Genomic DNA, 7,026 nt, shown 5'->3' on the forward strand with positions numbered 1-7,026 from the left:
AAACGTAACAAGTGATATGCTTTTCAAATGGATGACTTCATCGGTGTTTAGACACTGGGTATAAAGCTGAAATCTTTCTTTTTGCTACTTTATATTAATAGCCGACTTCAAAAGCGATGCTTACCCTTATGGTTATTTAAACAAAGGCTAGTCTGTAAATGTTGACAACCAATAATTGTAACTTTTAAACCAAACGATATCTCTTAGAATCAACCTTCTACGTTATGTATGTTCTGCCAGAGGATGAACTATTATACTTTTTTCCAGATAAGTAAAAGGTTAGATTTTTAGTGAATAAACTAATTTCCAGGTTTCAAACCTTGTAAGTAGCATACTCAGAAAATTAAGAGCTTCTCATTAGGAATCCTATTGGGAAAAAATGGGGAATGTTCTCGAGCGAATATACTAGTTTGATAACTAGAAAAATTATACAAAAGGTTTCAAATATGATTACGTAAAGGAAAGCGCATTCTACAGGTGATCCGGAAACGCTCAGATGAATAAAGGAGAAGAATGCAATACAGCGAGAGAAATTTTGTTTCTCGCCTGTGCTATAAATAGTCATAAGGGATCCAAAGAGAAAAGAAATCTCTCGAGTAGAGCGAGATGCGGAGGAAGGGAAAGACGCTTCTGAAGCGTTGAAAGTTGTTAGTGAAATTTCCCTAATGTAGGTGCATAGGTCCTATTACATTGACTGCAAAGTCTTGACAAGCGCTCTCTCTCTCTCTCTCTCTCTCTCTCTCTCTGACGAGAGAATTAAGTAAAATGTACCGGCCGAAAAGATGAGAGATTATCTAACATTCAAGGAAGTGATGAGAATAAGGAGAATGCCAAATAATAAAGATTAGTGTGGCTGAGGGGAGGGCGAGAGCGTTATCTTTTACAAAAATCGTCTTTCTCAAGTCTCGTACAGCACAGTATGTGTGACCTTTGATTTGGGCTGCTGGAAGACGAGATTTGAACAATCCATTATAAGGTTTATCCCTCCAAGGTGGTTCCAGCAGCCTCTTGCTAAAGTTTGCTAAGGAAAAGGAACTAATTGAGAAAGTGAAAATATGGTACAGGTTATACTCTGGCATCATATTTTATGCAAACGTCAATAATGGTACTTAATTGTGTTATATTAATGAATTATGTAAACACTACTCCAGGCATCTAAGTTCCCACTGACTCACGTCCTTTCCTTAAATGCAACCTGCTTTAACAGCTAAATCTTTGTGATTATGAAACCCTAGTTTAAAAAGTTGGATGCTACAAGCCTAGGGTTCCAACGGGGAAAGTGCCCTATTGCGAAAAGAAATTGGGTAACGAATACAGTATATAGGGAATAATAAAAATAGTAAAACTAAATATATTAAGATGAGTAACAACGTTAAAAAAGTTTAAACGAGACTTTAGTCAACCTGTTCAACAAGTGAGCATTTACAAGCTTGAACTGAGAAGTTTCACAGATTCAACCGCCAAAATAGAAAGCTCATTCCTCAACGTAGTCACAGCTGGAATAAAGTTTCTAGAATATTGTGTAGTATTTAATCTCATGGAGAAGAGGACAAAGTTTACACATCAAGTATTGAGGTTTGTAGTGAACATTTTCACTAAATAAGAGTGATACCGTATAAGTTTCAACCCTAAAAAATCCAACTAAACCCATTCATTGAAAATAAGCTATTTGAAATTCACGGAAGTTATTTATGTTCCAAACAATTCCATGTGAAAGCAAGTTAAAGAACAGTTGTTACACAAGATACTGTGAGTGTAAAATAAGAATATTGTAACAGAATTTGCAGTGTATTTACGCCAATGAATCTTTTGGCCTTGGTCTATATCAGGCATGAGTAACAGTCTTTTCGTCAACTGGAGACCACATTTTACTATATCTAATTGAGTGAAGGCTGCGTGATAATACACAGCTTGCCTATTAAACTGTATACTTTATTTTGTAATTCTTTCTTGTTTTATTTATCTTAATATGAAAGTTTACATAAAACTGACATCTCCTTCGTTATTTCTAGATGATAATAATGATGATCACTGGTATAGATAAAAATAATAATATTTAGGTGAAAAAAAAATAAAAATACTAATGACAGGAAACAATAGTTACATGTTGAAGGTACTTAGGTTTTAAATACTTACTCTCAATTACTTGATGGATAAAAAGTAAATAATGTAAATAAAATAGTATTTAAAATTCTGTTAAAGAAGTATTGACGAGTCGATGTGTTTGTAAATTAAAAACATATTTAGATGGATAGTGGTGCAATTGTGAATGTATGTTAATTAAAATATATATTCAGGCAAATATCTGATGCATATAAACTGTTAGATTGTAAATGTAAATTTCTTAATAAAAAATAGTTAAATGTTGAAAAAACTTAATGACATTTAGGATATATATATATATATATATATATATATATATATATATATTATATATATATATATATATATATATATATATATATATATATATATATATATATATATATAATGAAGCAGTCAAATAATAAGCAAAATTACGCTGTCAACCCGCAATAAGACACCAGTGAGAGAAGAGAACAAACATGGTGTCGTGTTTAAGAATTGTTTATTGTTCGCTCTCTTCAAGCATTATGGAGAACCCACTGCCGAATTAAATAGCCATTCTAAAAGAGATTATAAACAACATCAGTGATGGTACAAACCAGTTTACCGTTTGTAAATCGCCGTGACGGACCATACACTCAGAGCAACTTATCTCACCATAATTTTTTCATACTGAAGAGAATGCAAGCACGGAGGAAAGCAGGATAGTTCAGAGACATAAAATCTGCTGAATAGGAGGAAGCGGAGAAAACAAGCATACCCTATTTAAATCATTGAGTGGGGCTCACGAGAGATTGTTCAAATGAAAAACCTTTACAGCTAGTTCTGCAGTTCCAGAGGGCGATCATTCTGTTATTTAGTCACAGTTACAGTAAATAGACTATACCTGAATCAAAAAAACAAAACGTTATAATCAACTATCAACCATATGAAAACTTATGTACTTGTATACTAATTGCGTTAATGTCTTTATATGTAGGCCTACATATGTTTCTTGACAGCATATACTAAAGGCTATATCATATATATATATATACATATATATATATATATATATATATATATATATATATATATATATATATTCTTATGAAGCTGGTCTAACATGAGAGTAGATTATGTTATTCACTTAATTCATTTGTGTATTTAAGAGATGTAATGCCAGCTCGTAAGGTGAGTTCCACTCATGTAGGATTAAGTAAATGTATGTAAATTACATATGACTGTCTTCATTCATTTAGTTATATTTTCATTCAGTTCAACATATGTAAATTTATGTTATTTTAAGGAACTAATTTTCTATTTCACGTTTGGTTACGAAGTTTTAGTAATCTTGTTAAAAGGTACGTATGACAAACATGAGGTATAAACGCTAGGGATTACATCATGTTTCCACATGGTTGGAAGTTGCATGAAGTTTCTAGACTACTCTTACTCCTTTTTATTTAATGTTATGAAAGGAGGTGGGCGGAGTAAGCTGAGAGAGTTGCCTCATCAGGTGACGATAGACCCCAACTTCAAACTGCCAAGTTGGCATTATTGACGTCGCGAGGGCTTGCCCGAACCACTCATTGAGAATGATTCCCTGGAAAATTCCAGAATGAATTAGGATGATATATATATATATATATATATATATATATATATATACATATACATATATATATATATATATATATATCCATGCTTAGGAAAGAAAGATCCAGCCTGACATTCCACAAGATCAGTACTTCAGCCAAGTCTCACCAGCACCTCTTTAGCCATAAGTTTTCTATCCAATGTATACCCTGTATAGTGCCTGATAAACATTGTGATATTTTTGTGTTTAATTTGCAAGAAGTGAAGTGTATTTGTGAGTACAGTTTATATTGTAAAGTAATTTTTTTTCTTTTTTTTGGAACTTGGATAAAATGTGAAGTTCATTTTATTCTTGCTTAACCATTCAGTAACCTTGTGTGAGTCCAAAGGTCATAAGAGTAACAGATAGGTATATGTCAGTGTAATCATTTGTTTATTTACCATAGTGTTAAAGTGTCAACTTTTTTCATTAATTGTCAAAGTTAAATATTTTCATATATCAATTTCTAGTGAAACAGGTGTTTGTAAAATTCTTGAAGTGTTCTCTTGTCATAAGCCTAAGTTATATTTCAGATTTAAATTTCGAGTGATTTATTTTTGGTATTACTGTTGAATTGTTATTTTTATAGAATATATTTATTTTTGTAAAGTGTATTATTTCGATGACCAATAAGTAATTCAATAACTTGCTCATATCCCTGACTTAGAACCGAAGTAAGAGGTTTGTTTTAGAATAGTTCCCGTTAAAAGTAGAGAAATCAACCAGTTTTGTTTTGAGTGTATTCATATATATCAACATCTGGGAGTTGCGTATTATTCACAGAGCTCGGAGGTATTCTTATGTGTATCAGATTTACATAAAATGACGCAGGTGAGTTGGAGTTTGTGAGATTACATAATTCGTTAGTCGTATATATATATATATATATATATATATATATATACATATACATATATATATATATATATATATATATATGTATATATATATATATATATATATATATATATATATATATATATATATGTATATATATAGACAGATAGATAGAAAGATAGATATAGATAATATTGTTTCTGATGCATCAATAAACTGATTTTGAAGTTGATACAGTCATACTGAAGAAGGAAAACAAATCATGTAGACTACGTAAATTCAGTATTTATTAATACTGACTCTATCCTGTTCTTAAAGACTAAAAAAAAAAAAAGGTTGATAAAATGAAAAACTGTTTCTGTCTATCGGAGACGTGATGGGAAAGCAGGTGATAGACCTTGAGAAAAGTTCAAAATCTGGTAAAAAGCAACAGACAACATTCCGAAGCTTCGTCGTACGTCAAAAGACACGTACAATAAAACAAGCAAAGCAAACTGCAGGTTGCATAACCTTGCTAACGTTTACTTCGTACTGGAACTGATGTGTCCACTGGCTCCTTGTATTTGGGCGCAGAATGGCCCTAAAATCCCAAGCGGTAGACTACACAGACCAAATTCTTGTATGCAATCCAATCTAACATTGAAGGGTCAATCTGGGACTAATTGGTGTAGCCTACAGCAAATTTACCGTTTGTAATTACTTGATCTCTTTATAAAAGTACGAGTGTACCTCTTTGAAAATGAACCAGTGTTATTAAAATACCGTCTTCATTCATTATTCTTTAAAAATCTGAAATGAGATTGGAAAAGGAAATCCTGTCCCATTTTATAGATATTCACGTCACACTTACTCTAATCTCTTACATGAAAGGGAGATGAAATTAATACCCTTAAAAAAATTATCTCATAAAAATATACATCATGCGTGATCGAGCGGGTTCTCGTAGGCTTATTGGCAGAGTATTTAAAACTCTTATTCATTCGTTCTACTGAATTTCTTTTTGAAAAAGATTAATAAATAATCCACGGGGTTACATATTACAGCGTTACAATCCGAAAGGCAAATTCTCTTATTTTATCTGCCATTAGTATACCAAGTCACTTCTCTTTCGTGTTTGTGTATGCATTTTTTTTTCCACCAGGACATCTTATCAATAATATGTTTCATAAGAACCAAACTTGATTCCTTCTAAAATTCACATTTAAGATCCAAGGTTATCTGAAATCCTACTACACCGCAAGAGATTATTTTTCTCCCTTTCAGCTCGATGGTGACAGACAATTTGCGCATTCAAATACTGTTACATTTATGCAATGAGAAAGACTGCGAGAATATCGAATAGAAAATATTTATGAAGTGATCGTGACGAATGGCAATAAAGATCTTTCTTGGGATGAGTAAAGACTGAAAATTAAGAGCTCGTAGGTACTTATGTACTAAAACAGTTTAATCTATTATCAGCAATGGCCTTGTCAATATATGGGCTCGATGAGTTGATGTTCCCAACATACTCCTAGTCGTTACATTCTATATTCCAGCAAAAAATTATGATTGCCGAGTGTTTTGCCTAATAAGCACAGTATCCAATATTTACTATACCAATTGCTATCTATTCTATATAGATACGATGTAATAATCTCGTTCCTAAATTTACAGATCGAAAATTCAAACTCAGCAGCAAATTACTCCTTCATCATGCATGTAAAATATCTTTACATTACCAAGAGGGTCTGAAGACGTGAGGGTGAATGGGGGATTAGAAATCAGTTTAAGTAAAACTTCCCTTCCGGCAAGGGGATTATTATGTCGAAACAATCTCTTGATTGGAGATTTGGTAATTATTCATGTAGGTTTTTTAAAGTTATGCTGTCAATTCTGGCTTTGGATTTATGCATGAGATTTGAAATTGAAATGGAATTGCTGCTTATGTTGGCGTCATTTAAATGACCAGCGGTATCACGACCTTCGCTCAACCGACAAGATTTTGTTGTTGCTGAAGATTGCCTGGCCCTTGCCGCAAGACCGCCCGCTTGCATTGAGATGGAATGAAGAAGATGGCTGATGACATAGGCGCCTTTGATCACTAGAAAAAAAACTCCGAAGATCGAAAAGTAAAATAAGGTAAGCAAATGATATGGTTTTAGATATTCCCAAGTTAATGAAGTGCCTTCAAGACGGGATGACGTGGGCGTCTTGATAATTGGGCAAAAGAGCTGAAGAAATTGTGTAAAACCATGAATCAAATATCAGCTTATGAGTATTAATCATAGCAACAGGGTATCAAAAGAAATAAATCATTTTTTTTTCGATGAATAGAGAAAGCATTAAAATATTAAAATCTTGTAAAATGTACATTGTCAAAAAAATATGATATAGCTCTGTTGAAACAAAATATATTCTCTTTGTGAATGAAATCATAAATTTAAATTTACCTTCGAATTATTTCAATAATGGAGAGTAAGGAAAATACCTCGCTGTCACATCGT

The sequence above is a fragment of the Palaemon carinicauda genome, chromosome 1 (genome assembly GCF_036898095.1).
Source record: "Palaemon carinicauda isolate YSFRI2023 chromosome 1, ASM3689809v2, whole genome shotgun sequence".
In the NCBI taxonomy this organism is placed as follows: Eukaryota; Metazoa; Arthropoda; class Malacostraca; order Decapoda; family Palaemonidae; genus Palaemon; species Palaemon carinicauda.